Genomic DNA, 15,474 nt, shown 5'->3' with positions numbered 1-15,474 from the left:
TTCTTCCCTCCCCCCAGGGCGGCGTCAAGCCGCCCTAAACAACAACCCTTTAAAGGGTTGTTGTTGGGGAGGGAGCGTCTTCCCGGCAGCGCGGTGCGAACCGCGCCGCCGGGAAGACGCTGTCTTCCATCTCCGCTTCATTTCACGGTGTCCTCCGCTTCGCCTGCGTTGCAGCCCGCCCACTGTCCTCCGACCTCCAGGGGTCGGAGGGCAGCATGGGCGGGGCTGCGACGCCCCACAGGCTTAATGAGGAGGACACCGTAAGTGGGAGGGAGGGGAACAAGGCTGACTCCGTGCGGAGCCGCCTGCCGTCTGCCGGCCTCCGCTTCTCCCGTTCGCATGCTTGCATGCCAACGGGCTTGCGCCCCCACGCCGCCCGCACTCTTGGCGGCGTGGGGGCGCAAGGAGGCCGTGCGGAAACGGCCATAGGAAAAATATACTTCATCTATTGTGGAAGGGTTTCACTGCTGGAATCACTAGGGTGTTGTGGGTTTTCTGGGTTGTATGGCCATGTTCCTGTAGTATTTTTTCCTGATGTTTTGCCTGCATCTGTGGCTGGCATATTCAGAGGATCCCAGCCACAGATGCAGGAAAAACATTAGGAGAAAATACCACTGGGACCCAGCCATACAACCCGGAAAACCCACAACCCCCTATATTTCATCTGTTCAGCAATTTGCTGCAAAATTAAGGAAATATAAGCTGGGCCTGAGATGGGGCTTGAGGATTTCCTGAAGGACATCAGTCCCTATATTCCTTGTCAGTCTATAGTACTGATCCAGGACCAAAGTGCGAGTTGGGATGCATCAAGGTTATCTGACCATCCAGAGGAGCAAATCAAGCCAAGGAGCTCCCGCAGCCACTCAGCTCAGTGGGGCAGACAATGGGCAGTAGTAGCTCACCACTGTATTATCTGCCAAACTGGAAGCAGTGCAGGACACAGTTGGGGGGCTGACACCAGCTGTCAATGCCCATGAAAGTCTGAGCCAAGCAACCCCTGAGACTTAATTACTGGGACTTGGCCATGTTTGCTTCTGACCACCAGTGGCCCCCTAGAGCCACCAAGAAATTTCCCTGTGACTTAAATGGCTGATCTAACTCTGAGAACAGAGCAGGAAAAGGATATGCTGAGTGTATGAACTAGGCGGGAGAAATTTATGTGTTGTTCAAAACGAATTTCTATTTGCAGAGAGGAAGGTGATTTTTGCTGATCCCCCTCTCAATGTGGCCCCCCCATCTCATCCTTGCACTGGCCATGAAGGGCCAATGACCTGCAGGAGCATTAATTGGAGGGGGGGGTAGAATTGCAGTGAGTCGGAGGAGTGGTATTTCTCTACCGCAATAGCAATCACACACTATATATATACATCATGTATAAGTATATGTATATGTATGTATGTATATATGTGTGTGTGTGTGTGTGTGTGTGTGTGTGTGTATTTAGCCCAGCATCCCCATTTCCTTACAGAATCCTGGAGTCCCATTGAGCTTGTCTGTCTTTCTCATTAATCCCATTCACAAGCTTCCACAGACAAGGTTTCAACTGGTCCACTTGGGAAGTGTCAAACACAGATTTTACCATGCGTCTGCAAAATGTGTCTTTAGAAATCACAGCAAAAAGCAGTGTTTCACATTTGCCTCACAGAAAAGAATAGAATAGAAATTTTATTTATATCTCATTCTTCCCAAGCAAGCTGGGTAAAGACAGCTGTACATACATACACAATACATATAAAATATACATTTTAATTTTTTTTGTTTAAAAATCTACAATAAACACTAATAAATAATAAACTTAACACAATTTGACATTTAATTCTAGAGTGTCCTCTTGGGGGTTGATCTAACCTGGCAGTTGGTTTAACCTGGTGCCACATAAAGCATGAGCTTTCTTTCATTCAAACCCATTGTTCTTAGACTGAGGTCTTAGACAATAAAGTCATACAACTTAAATATGACCTCTGCGTAAAAACATCTCACTTTGACCCTCTAAGAGATAAAATAAGCATGACGAGGGTCAGAGTCCTCTAAGAAGAACTGAGCCTTTTGCACTAAAGTTGCTCGAGAGAGCACAGACCATTGATTAGAACATGGAACAGTGATATTTTATTTTTTTCCAATACTTTTTATTAAGTTAAAATAATTGAATGACATTACAGGAGAATATATCGAAAGAAAAAAATAGCAACATATTTTTTATTTCTCCTTATACATTCTTTCTTATCTCCTAAATGAGTTAAAATTACAACAACTTAGTACGTGTCTCTAACTGAGACTCTACGTAGTCCTTTTTTTCTTTTATTTAAAAGCCGAATCAATTCAGCTTCCGTGGAGTTCTTCCGGGTCGGTGTAACTTCCTTCCTTCACCTCCAGGGTTGTCTTCTGGGGATTTCCCCCCCTTTTTTCTATATAGTTCATATTTATCTCATATAAACAAATATAAAGGAGTAAAGAAACACAAAGTCAGTGACTTATAAACCTAAGTCAATAAGAATTTGCCTATTTTAGATATTTTAGAGTTGTCCACAGCAATAGGGATACCATACAAAAGTTGTGAAATCACAATAATAAGTCTTTAACTCAATATTGTTATATTCCAATGAATTATTTAACAGACTAAATAACAGGGCAATTATGTGAGTGAGGTTTTTTTTTTGTAAAACTTTACTAGATAACCAATAAAATTACACTAAACATAGAAACAGCAAACTCTATGCAAATACTCGGTCTGGGTGTCTGTGCAATCTATCTGTACTGTTGTACTGTCTCTCCAGTAGAATTCAAAATGACAATTCTCACAGTACCTTTTCTGTATACTTTCAGAGGTTTACCATTAGCTTGCAAAAGTTTATAGTCTTCATTTTCTTTCAATTCAATAAAACACTTTTTTCATTACTGAAAACATGGGAAAAACATTCAGAGTGCAAAAGAAATAAATTCATTTTACTGTTGCAGTCATTTGCAATTATGTGTGCACATCTTTTCTTTGTTTGCCCCTTTAACTTTCTTTTTTTCTTTGTCCATCTTTACTGCTGAAGTTTTATCACCTCTTCTAAAAGCCTTACTTGGTTCTTTCCCTCTGCATCTCCCATCTGATTTCCTTTCACAAAAAATATTTAGCCAAATGTTTTCTTCTTCCACAGTTAAAGCAAATTACTTCACTGGCATAATCTAGTCTAAGCACAGATACATCTTTCATTGCATTTCATGCTTTCCTTTCCTTTCTGCAACTGTATCTTTTAGATAATTCAGAACATAATTCTGGTCCAATGACATACAATGTAGGCACTGTTTTGCTGTGGCACCAGTTTTTTATTCTCCTCACAACTTATCCAATGCTTTAAGAAGTGGTATTTAGGCATACAGTACGTTCCGTCACCCTCATGTTTCCCTGAGGAGGTGGAGGAGGAGTCCTAAAGTTAGAACAACATAGTTTGAGATAATCCTGGATTTCATAGTTGAGCTCTCAAAACAGATGCAGAGGAGATTCTTAAGAAAGTGACCCAAGTGACTCCCGTGTAGATGGTGGAGATTGCATATTGGACCTTCTTTATGTAAAGCAGATGCCCCATCAGTGGGCCATTATTTTGAGTGACATTTGAACTGAGCTGAGAAAAAACACAGTGGTTTGCCTAAATCCATCTGATAAATTCATAAAAGAAGTGGATTTGGAATAGGGAAGTTCTTTGCACAGTTGAGTCTCTCAGGCAGTGTACTTCACCAGTTTGATGAATAATATGAAGTTTGACCATATTTGCATTCAGACAATCAGAGCTGTGTAGTTGTTGGAGTTTCAGACTAGGATCTGGGAGATCCTGGGTAAGATCCCTATTTTTGATGAGGCCTGCTGGCTCACCCAAAGCAAGCCACTCTCCACCGTCCTTACATCAGGTAGTTGTAAGGCTACAGGGGGAAAGGAGAACTACTCATGCTGCTTGGGGCACCTTGGAAGTAGGTTGGGATAAAAATGCAACAGATCTCAGTTTTTGGACACTGTAGTCAACAGATAATGGGGCATGAACTGTGAAGCAAATAGGAAGCCTAAAGACTGTGGCTCAGTGGAAGAACTTCATGAGTGTTCAATTTTTTGTGTTCAATGAGTGTTCAAAATGAGTGATAATTTTTGCGGACTTCCCCATGCTTTCCATACTGACCAATATAACTACACCTTCTCAGTCCAGCATAGAGTACGAACAAATGCCTAGTTTGTCTCAGCCAGAATTGGCACTGAGGTCATAACCACCTTCATTCCACATTGCTACCCCCAAACAGTGCAGCATTGCAACAATTGTGCTCTGCAGTGCCGAATATTCTTTTGTATGAGTGTTATGTGTTTGTACACTAATTACAGTTCCCCTTTCATACATTTCCTCATTTACAACTTGCTTCATTGATTCTACTCAGCCAGCTCACATCCTTTATACAAAGAGAAAACAAAGGGGAAATGCATTTTTGTTGTTTTAAAAGAGGACCCAGCAGTTAAACACACTGAGGAATAATTTCACATTCATTTCATAGCATCATTGCAATGACACATACCACTGACAATTAACAACAAAAATCGTATATAATGTTGATTTTTTTTCAGAATAGGTTTTCCCCCTTTTCTGCCAAGCTTTGATATATAAATCTTGTGTTCCTGCTTTATGGATCTTTTGTGGGATTCAGCACTATTCTCCCCTAGGGTCTCTTTCTTAAATCCTATATTTCTTGGTTGCTTGAAGAAACTGCCAAAATTCAATTTTGTCTTCTCTGAGATCTGTGCGGTTTTGAAACTAACACACTTCTCATAAGTAAAAATAACTGGAAATGCTAGTTGGAGACATTTTGAAAGTATTCCAAATACAGTTTATCTTGAAGAACGCAGGGTTGTCACTGAGAATGGCAGGACTGTGTTATGCCCCCCACCCGTCTTCTTTTCTTCCAATGAAAGATACCTCATGCCTAAACACCATGACATCCATCATCTCACTCCACATTACTACTTGCTCCTGGAAGAAAATTCAAATCATAATGATGTCAACAGGATGTGTGGTAGTGCATGTGGTAGTCGGGGGCGTGTGTGTCTCTACTGATAAAAACAAGAACATTTTGCACTCTATAGTCTCGTTGGTGCTCATGTTGCATCTCAGTTCTACGTTAAAGGAGGGTTCAGTGAAAGAGCAGCTGCTTTACATGCAGAACGTCCCCAAGTCAATCCCAGGCATCTCCAGTTGAAAGGAATGAGTAATAGATGATGTGAAAGTCCTCTGGCAGGCAACTCACTGCCAGTGTGAGTAGACAATGCTGACCTTGAATCAGGATAGGGCAGCTTCCTATGAGTTCATGTGTGGGAACGGCATGACTCCATGCCTCGCTTGCTGGCTTAGTAGAATCTGGCTGGTTATTGCTGGCACCACAGTGCTGGTCTAGGTGAGCCCTAGGTGGTCATTCTCCTGTGACGTGCAGATGGAGTGGGCAGCCCAATACATAGAACCAGCAATGAGATGGTGTTCATGGGAAGCCTTGCCAGAAGAGCATACATGGATGGATGAACCTGCCTTCTACTGAGTCACACCCTTGGCCCATCGTGGTCGGCATTGTCAATTCTGATTGCCAGCAGCTCCCTGAAGATTTTCAGTGGAGGATTTTCACAGCACTGACACTGATAGGCCAAGAATTTGACTCATTGTCTGGCAGCTTCATATGTCCATGAGCAGTTCTGTATAGTACATTGACGTTTACGGTTGCCAAAGGAGAAACTAAGTACAATACAATACAATACAAAACCTTTATTGGCATGACAAGATAAAATACAGATGGACAAAAATTGCAGTTGGTTTACAGAAGGAGTTTGGCAGCGCAGCATAAGCCTTGTCACAAAGACAATACTTTGGGTGTTGGTTCAATTATGACATGGGGAGAGTTATGTTTAGAAGAATAGACCAATGTACACCAGATCTAGGCTTTACATATCCCACAGGGGCTCCTCCACTGGGCAGCATATTTACTCAGAGGAGTTCAACCATCCCCACAATCTGGGAATGTCTCTGTCTATTCCTAGTGAAACTTGGAGAGCACAACAACAGACTCCCAAGAACCATATTCCCAAGATCCATACATAAAAAAAACAAGAGCACCAAAGATAGAAATACACAGTTAACCACATTAGATCCATTTGTCATATTTATCTAACAGAACCAATAAATATTGGGCAATATGGGCTTCTGGAAGCAGCCATGTATAAGGGCAGGTGAGAAGACGCTGCACCTGGCTCTAGTCAAGACCCAGCGTTGTTTAGGATCTTTAATTTGTAGTAAGTAATTGGACATCTTACCCAGCTCAGGTTTAATACTGAGGTGCAATGGGGAGCATGATGTTGTCGCATGGCTGATTAGATATTGTTGTTCCTGATCAAATAGTCTAGTTTTGATTAGACTATATACCGCTTGAGGGTCCCTCATCATGAACTCGTCCAAAGAAAAGCATAATAGGGTGAGGAGAAACTAAGTATTGTAGGCTGAACACACTCAGACAGAGCTAGCTTTAGAAAAAGAACTTTATTGATTTATGTTGCTCTAACTACAGGGTGCTGGAACTGAGGATTCATGTCCTCAGTCCAGTATTTATTTTATTTCTGAACTCAACAACAACCAATCAGCTTTCTCCCCCCTCCCAACCTCTGGCCTCTCATTGGCCGTGAAGCTCCAGTGGGATATAGCTTCTCAGTTTGCTTTCCCATTCATGTTGGAAAAAGGCAAGAGCTGGTGCATGCTGGGAGTTGCAGTCCTGACATCCCACTCCCTCTAAGGCCCTCCTCCACCTGGCCTGTCAGGATGGGCATGGTGAAATGCCCAGACACATGATGGCTGCCCACCCACTCGTTGAACCCAGAGGGGAGGTCCTTCCACTCGACCAAGTACTGTAGCCGACCCCTGTGCAACCGGAAATCAATGATGTCACTAATTTCCTGGTGCAACTCACCATTCACCTCATACAGCTCAGCCGGGGGGAGGTCAAGGTGCCAAGCGTCCGGAGGGGCAACTTTCTTTAACAGGCTAACATGAAAGACAGGGTGAACATATTTATTATTATTATTATTATTATTATTATTATTATTATTATTATTATTATTATTATTATTATTATTATTATTATTATTATTATTATTATTATTATTATTATTATTATTATTATTATTATTTATTAAACTTGCTATACCGCCCTATCCCCGGAGGGCTCAGGGCGGTGAACAACATAAAGTCATACAAAAAAACATAAAAATCTTAAAACAGGTACATTCTACAATAGGGCCCGCGAGACCCATATACCACCCTCTTCCAAAAATGAGGAGGGGTCCCAAGGATGTAGGGGGACCCTACCAGCAGAAGCGGGGCATTATCAGCGGCTGGACTCTCCAAAGGCCCGGTGGAATAATTCGGTTTTACAGGCCCTGCGGAACTCTCCAAGGTCCCGCAGGGCCCGAATAGCTGGTGGTAATGTGTTCCACCAGGCCGGTGCCAGGGCTGTGAAGGCCCTGGCCCGTGTGGAGGCCAGCCGCGTCATCAAGGGGCCAGGGATCTCCAGTAGATTCGCCTCTGCTGATCGCAGAGGACGAGCCGGGACATATATGGGGTAATGCGGTCCCGAAGGTACGAGGGTCCCGGGCCGCGTAAGGCCTTAAAGGTCAACACCCACACCTTGAACATGATTCGGAATTCGATAGGTAACCAATGCAGGCGGCGCAACACAGGGGAGATGTGTTCACGAAAGGCACCCCCTGTGAGCAACCGGGCCGCCGGTTTAAATTAAATTTTAAATTAAAAAAAAATTAAAGTTTTTTGGAAGTTCGTGTTCCACAGCTACCGGATTGACCACATGGGAGACACGAAAGGGCCCAATAAACTTGGCACCCAGTTTCCTAGTCTCCAGGAGCCCCCGTAAATTTTTGGTGGAAAGATATGCCATATCGCCCACCGCATAAACGACAGGTCGCCATTTGTGGTCTGCGAAACGTTTGTAATCCACCTTATCTTTAGCTAGCGAGTTCAGGACAATCTGCCAGGTGGGACGAAGGGGAGGCAATCCACTCCCGCAGGTCAGCTGGTTCATCTGGGATAGCGCCCAGATGGCCTCTCATTGGCCGTGAAGCTCTGGTGGGATGTAGCTTCTCAGTTTGCTTTCCCGCTTTTTTTGGAAAAAAGCGGGAGCCAGTGCATGCTGAGAGTTGCAGTCCTGACAAGTATGATAGTTATTATAGTCATCCCCAATATTTTATATTATGAATGTTTTATCATCAGTTTGAAATAATACTCTTCTAGAAGCTGATACTGCCATATTTGTAGGCAGCATTCCCTGTACACATTTTTCACGGAGCTATCAGCTACAGGAAAGGAAAGAGAAAACTAGTCTCTGTGGATCTCTCTGACCACTGAAATAAAGAACTCCATCATGATTTCCATACTGGCCGCACAATATGCCAGCCCTTTAAGGAATTCCAGTTATTTAGTGGTTAAAATAAGAGATTAACGAGCTGATTTTAATTGGTTATCACCTTTCCCATTTGGCTACCCCTCCGTCTTGCTCCTTGGGCTTAGGTTAAACAAGAGAAAGTGTTGTGACCCATAATTGTGGGCAGATTCACAGCAGGTTTTGGAGGAGTGCTCTGCACCATGGGGTCCGAGCCGCCTCCATCTGCTGCAGTCTTATGTGCTTCCCACAGGGGAACCTGGCTAATTTTTCAGTCAATTAGCAGAAGGATGGCTTTTGTTCTCCCAGCTCTTCTTACACCCTGTCTTCAGTGATCAGATGCTGGTAGTTTTGAAATAGCATATCATGTTATTTTTCTCTGCTGACCTCTTTGACATTGCGGGCCAAATGTGATTGCTGCCGCCTGAATTAAAAGAGAGAATAAATGCTATTAATTACATGCATGTGACTTATACACACACACACACACACACACACACACAGATGAATTGATTTTATACTAGGCTCAGAGTCAAAAGTAGAGCTGAGGATTTTTTTTAAAAAAATCACCTTTTCTCATATTTCAACTGTAAATATTAAATGATGAAATAACGACTTTTTCAAAAGTTCAAAATAGAACACTCTATATCTGTTTGTATGGCAGACATTTATGTTATATAATACCAAGCTATAGATATGCAATATGTGGGCAAATTATTTTGATTTAAATTGCCATCATTAAATGTTTTTAATTACTAACTATTTAAATTACTGTTTTATGATTGTTGATGAATTAAGTATGTTAGCGGCCCTGAGCCCGGCTTGGGCCGGTGAGGGTAGGGTATCCAACAAGCAAACATTGCTATGTATTATTTGAACAGGATATTGGTTATATTAATTTACATAAGAACTCATGCTTGAGCACTATTTTGGAATATTTTTGTGCTTTACTCTTGATTGCCCTTAATTAGGATTGCCAACTTCTAGGTGGCACATTGAGGTCTTCCAGGATCACAATTGATCTCCAGATGACCAAGGCCATTTCCCCTGGAAAAATATGACTGCTTTGGAAGTTTGGCCATTTCTGCATGGCCACGATCAGGGGGGTGCGTCGGCATATACGATGCCGATGCACCCCCTGGGACCATTCGCATGAACAGTCCCGGTAGGGGCAGGGAAGACGGCACAGCACTGCGCCGTTGCCCGAACACCTTACCTTCCCTCCGACCTTCCGGTGCGTCGACCAGACCAGGGGACACGCCCCCTGCCCTGCATGACAGCTCTGGGGTCGCAGGGCAGGGGGCATGTCCCCAGGCCTGGACAACACGCCGGAAGGTCAGAGGGAAGGGAAGGCGTTTGGGAAAGGGGGAATGGCGCCTTCCAGCTGCTGTTTCCGAAATACCTCGCCCAGGGAGTGAGGTTTGGAAACAGCTGCTTCGTGATGCAGCGGCGGCGGCCTTGCGAACCCCTCCCCAGGGATGCTGTTTTTACCATCCCTGGGTCGCTGTATTCCGCTCGTGCGGAAACAGCCCTTGACTCTATAGCACTGTTGTTGTTACTGTTGTGGTTGTCTATAGCATTATAACCTGCTGAAGTCCCTTCCTTCCTCAAACCCTGCCCTTCTAGGTTCCACCCCCAAAATCTTCAGGTATTTCCCTGAGTAAGATTTGTCAACTTAGCTTTAGTGACACAATAAAGTAATTGGCAGTATAACAAGTCTGATTGGCAGTATAACTTGTCAGTAAGCTCTCCTTACCAAAATGAATTCTGATTGTATGGGATCATTCAGGTGACTAAACCAGGGAAGAGGAATTATTGCAGACATCAAAATGGCTACCGGCATGGGTTGCAAATGGCACCAAACAGAAGTAAATACAATATCCACACAATATATGTGATTTTCAGAAGAAAGTTTCACATCTCCCAAATCACTAGAAATAAATGCTGGTGAATATTTGACGCAGCCCTAATTCCTTCAGCTGGAGATTAGGATGTGCCATTCAGCACATTGCAAAGCTCTGGGTGATTAGAACAGACCAAAGGTGATTCTGAGAGACCCATAATGTTGCTGCTTCTTTCACACCAGCTAATGGGGCAGCCCCACTCCTGAAAAAGTTCCAGATGGGTGTGTAGATTTGCTTGGGCATCAGGGGAATCTGCTCCCATTTTGTGAACTGCATATGAAATCTACCACTTAACACCACAGGGACCCATACTTTGCCTTCAAAGAAAATTATCTTTCCCCCTCTCTTTCTGATTTCAATGTCACCTATTTATTAGGAGGGATTTCTGTCTCTGATGTGGAAAATATTCCCCGGCTCACGGAAGGATTTTTTTCTCTCTCTCACTCCCCTCCTTTCCATCATAATTTGGTTCCTTTTGCCATGCAGTATCAAGTAAGCCCCGCTTTCTATAACCTTCCATCCACCCAGCCTCTTGGCTATACCTTTCTATAGTTAATAAATATCCTTTTTCCACTGCATTTGGCAATAAAATATTCACTGGGTCTGAGCTGGGGTTAACAGATTTCTGAAAATTTTATTGCTTGACAGCCTGTCCTGAATAATCCCCTCAGCTGTCTCATGTTCTGGGGCAGAAACGATCTTATATGTCACTCTAATAGTCTAGAATTACACTTGTATCTCTGTCACCAGCATATGGGGCTGTGTATACCCCTAGGCCCAGTTCCCTCTCTTTCACCGCCTTTAAAATGATAACATTTGGCAAAGTCAGTTTTGACAGAAAGTGAACTCTCCTTTTCCACATGTGTGACAAAGCCAGTCACCAGAGGCCTGACACAGAGCAGCCAATCATCAGGCTCTTTACCAGATAATGATAGGGGGTTTCACTCATCTTAATAACCCGCCTCGGTGCAATGGGAGATCGGAGTGCAGGTCCTCACTTAATTATACAGTCTTCATCTTAAGTGCTTTATTCATAGGAGACTTTGGGCTGTGCAGGCCTTCTTGGAGCTTGCTGTCCTTTTCCCTACCAGCAACAAAGTGTATTGATTGTCGGACAGTCATTAGGGGCTACGAGGCCTCACAGAAAAATAACACAACGGGAGGGCAAGTTTGCTCATGCACACTGATTTGAGGGGGGCGATTATAAAGACCTGCCTGATGGGCCCAGCTCAATGCTCTTGACGGAGGTGTGAATTCATTACATTCCGAGGGTCAACTTATACAGGTTGGTTAAAAATTGATTCCACAATGAGGCAAATTTCATGCTGGGAGTTAGGAGCCAGGCCCAGATGTAATGCGAGACCCATGGTTTATGTTAACTGTGGCTAATTTGTGAAATGAGGATTAGGCTTCCAGAGGGTCACTTCAGTCCTGGTTTGCTTTGACAAATGCTGGTTTCATTAGTTTCAAATCACAGCTTATCAGATGCAGTAGATTGGCCCCTGCTAGTCCTTTGCTTCAGAAGGGGCAAAATAAAGTGTAGGAAGTGATGTGGTGATATGACTTCTGGTTGTACCCAGAGGTGATCTCACAACACTTTTGGGAACTCACTAAATCTCTATGGTTTTTACCAAAAGCATTGGGGAATTCCTAGAATGTCATGATCTCTCTTCCAGGTACATCTGGAAGCAATTTTTCTTTGCACCACCTATTTTTGCTCCCATTGGAGCAAAGAGGCTGCCTATCAGCCCTATTGGTGGGTCACTATAGGGCAGTGGTGGTGAACCTCTGGCACTCCAGATGTTATGGACTACAATTCCCATCAGCCCCTGCCAGCATGGTCAATTGGCCATGTTGGCAGGGGCTGATGGGAATTGTAGTCCATAACATCTGGAGTGCCAAAGGTTCACCACCACGGCTATAGGGCAGTGATGGTGAACCTTTTTGAGACCGAGTGCCCAAATTGCAACCCAAAACCCACTTATTTATCGCAAAGTGCCGGCAATTTAACCTGAACACTGAGGTTTAAGTTTAGAAAAAACAGTTGGCTCAGAGGCGTTCATTACTCTGGAGTAAGCTTGGTGGTAGCTGGTGGCTTTGCTTTCTGAAGCTAACCTGTGCAACCCTCTTCCAGCCCGGGTGAAACACCTAATCCCTAGGAGGGTTTACTCAGAAGCAAGCCCCACTGCCAGCAACTGAGCTTACTCCCAGGTAAAGGATCGCACTTTAGCTCTTCGCATGAAAATCAGTAGGGTTTAACAGTGCTTAACAGGGTTGCCTACACTGCTTCCCCCAAACTAGGTCTCAGGTTTAAGGCTAATAATCGAGCCCAGCGACCCAGGCCAGATTACTTGTGTGTGTGTGTGTGGGGGGGGACTCTGTTTGTGTGTGCCCACAGAGAGGGCTCTGAGTGCCACCTCTGGTACCCGTGCCATAGGTTCGCCACCACTGCTATAGGGTAATCAACTCCATTTTGGAAAAATTCTGCATGTAGCTTGGGGTGACTTGGGTTTGGGGAGGTGAGGAATCTTAATACAGTGTAATGCCATAGAGTACACCCTCCAAAGCCGCCATTTTCTCCAGAGCAACTGGTCCCTGTTGTCTAGAGATCAGTGGTTCTTCTGGGATATCCTGAGACCTCACGTGGAGTTTGACAACTTTAGGGAATAAACCAGGATGTTTGCATCCACGCATCAATCAAAACCATAGTAATGACTGATTAATAAACTAACTTCAAACCATGGTTACAGATCCCTATCTGACAAATTCTAACTAATCCACAGTAAGTGGAATAGTCCATGTTCAGACAATCACACTAAGCACATTTAAATTAATTAAATCATGGTTTTGGATTTTGCCTGAATTAGACCCAATTATTGCTAGTAATTTGTCAACCGGTGTAGATATGGTAGTTTACTACAGCGCTCCTCAATTCCCAATGTTATGGCTATTTAATTGTCAATTGCTTGATTACAATTCTATCGCCTTTTAATCATGTTTTACATTGGCCACATCATCACTATGAGTTGCATTTTTTGCTTTGTGAGGCACTTTCTAATGGTGAGAAAAGAGTAAATCTGAGAAGAAACCTGCCCCCACCCCCAATACCTTATTGGTGTTTTCCAGATTTTTTTTCTCGCCAAAAAAGGTGGCAATAAAAGGGAGCCAAATAAACAGATCCCCAAAAATGCAGTTTTTAATGGCATTTTTTTCGGGTGCTTTGGTCAGCATTCAACTAGGTTTAGCCTGTTTGGGTCCAGCATTTAACTGTAAACCCTGCCCCTGAACTCCAGCCTGGCTAGGCCCAGCTTTATACTGCTGGCTTCACTTCCAAAGATCCATTTCTGAAGTGATGTAGACTTTGGAGGTGAAACCAGGGTCGAATCCCCACTACCGTCTTAGCCAGGTTTCAGAACACAAATGACTTCAAACCTGGTTAGTTTGTGTTCTGAAACCTGGCTAAGACGGTAGTGGGGATTCGACCGGGGAGGTCGTCCCTCAAACCTGGTTAGTTTGTGTTCTGAAACCTGACTAAGACGGTAGTGGGGATTCGACCGGGGAGGTCGTTCATCAAACCTGGTTAGTTTGTGTTCTGAAACCTGACTAAGACGATAGTGGGGATTCGACCGGGGAGGTCATCCCTCCAACCTGGTTATTAGTTTGTGTCTCTGGAAACCTGGGCTACCAAGATGGTGAGTAGGGGATTCCACTGGCGAGAGTCATCCGTCAAACCTGGTTAGTTTGTGCTCTGAAACCTGGCTAAGACAGTAGTGGGGATTCGACCGGGGAGGTCGTCCCTCAAACCTGGTTAGTTTGTGTTCTGAAACCTGACTAAAACGGTAGTGGGGATTCGACCGGGGAGGTCGTCCCTCCAACCTGGTTAGTTTGTGTTCTGAAACCTGGCTAAGACGGTAGTGGGGATTCGACCGGGGAGGTCGTCCCTCAAACCTGGTTAGTTTGTGTCTCCTGGAAACCTGACTAAGATCGTGAGTGGGATAATGCGACCGAGGTCAGGCCCATCAAAACCTGGTTAGCTTCCAGGTTCTGAAACCTGGCTAAGACGGTAGTGGGGATTCGACCGGGGAGGTCGTCCCTCAAACCTGGTTAGTTTGTGTTCTGAAACCTGACTAAGATGGTAGTAGGGATTCGACCGGGGAGGTTGTCCCTCAAACCTGGTTAGTTTGTGTTCTGAAACGTGGCTAAGGTTTTGACCCAGCAGTCCAAAGCTGGTCCTGGTTAGGCTGAGCCCACAACTGAATGTTGGGCTTGGCCTGGCTCAGCCTGCCTCCACACTCCACAGGGGTCTCAGAGGGAAGCATATTCTTCAGGTTTGTGGGGTTTGTGGGGGGTTTTTCCTCCAAAAAATGCCCATGTCAAACCCAAACATGAAAAGTATCAATATTTTCCCCCCACTCCATTAAAAATGGCAAGTATGAGAACAGATCAGCAAATATATATGGTCAAACCAATACTGAAAAATTTGAGGCCAGCCAAGCCTAAAAAACAAGGACTGTATATATAGGGATACAAGGCAATGAGGTATAAACAGTTAGTTTGAGTATAATTTCAATAGATACTTCATAAACCGTTCATAAAGATTATTCATAAAGATATATTGTGATTATTTAACTGGATATAAAGGTAATAAACAAACATATAATGAGAGCATGTCATAAACATTGTCCATGAGACGCAATTCTAAACCTGCACTCAGTCCTGGAGGAGATCGGGAGAGTCCGAGACGTGGGATAGGAAGTGCTGGCCGGGCCAGACAGCCATGCCTTCCCGGGAAGAACTTAAGGGTGAAATTAAGCCTAGCAAAGAAGTCAGCCCACCGGAGTTGTTTGGTGGTGAGCTTGCTGGGCATTTTAGGGTAGGTCAGGTTCTTATGGTCAGTCCATTCCTTGAAGAGGTGCTGGGCCCCTTTAGCCAATGTGCCCAGGTTGCCAATGCCCTGCGGATGGTGCAGGTTTCCTTGTCACCCACCATCCAATTTATTTCTGGGCCAGAAAACTTTTTATTTTTTTTATTTTTTTGTTGATAATAAATTTTATTAATTTCAGCATCGTTAAAACATTACAATTACAAAAATTCCGTTGTTGATACTTAAATATCTTAATCT

The sequence above is a fragment of the Sphaerodactylus townsendi genome, linkage group LG14 (assembly GCF_021028975.2).
Source record: "Sphaerodactylus townsendi isolate TG3544 linkage group LG14, MPM_Stown_v2.3, whole genome shotgun sequence".
NCBI lineage: Eukaryota > Metazoa > Chordata > Lepidosauria > Squamata > Sphaerodactylidae > Sphaerodactylus > Sphaerodactylus townsendi.
The sequence above is the reverse complement of the archived record's forward strand: the minus strand, read 5'-3'. Positions refer to the sequence as shown.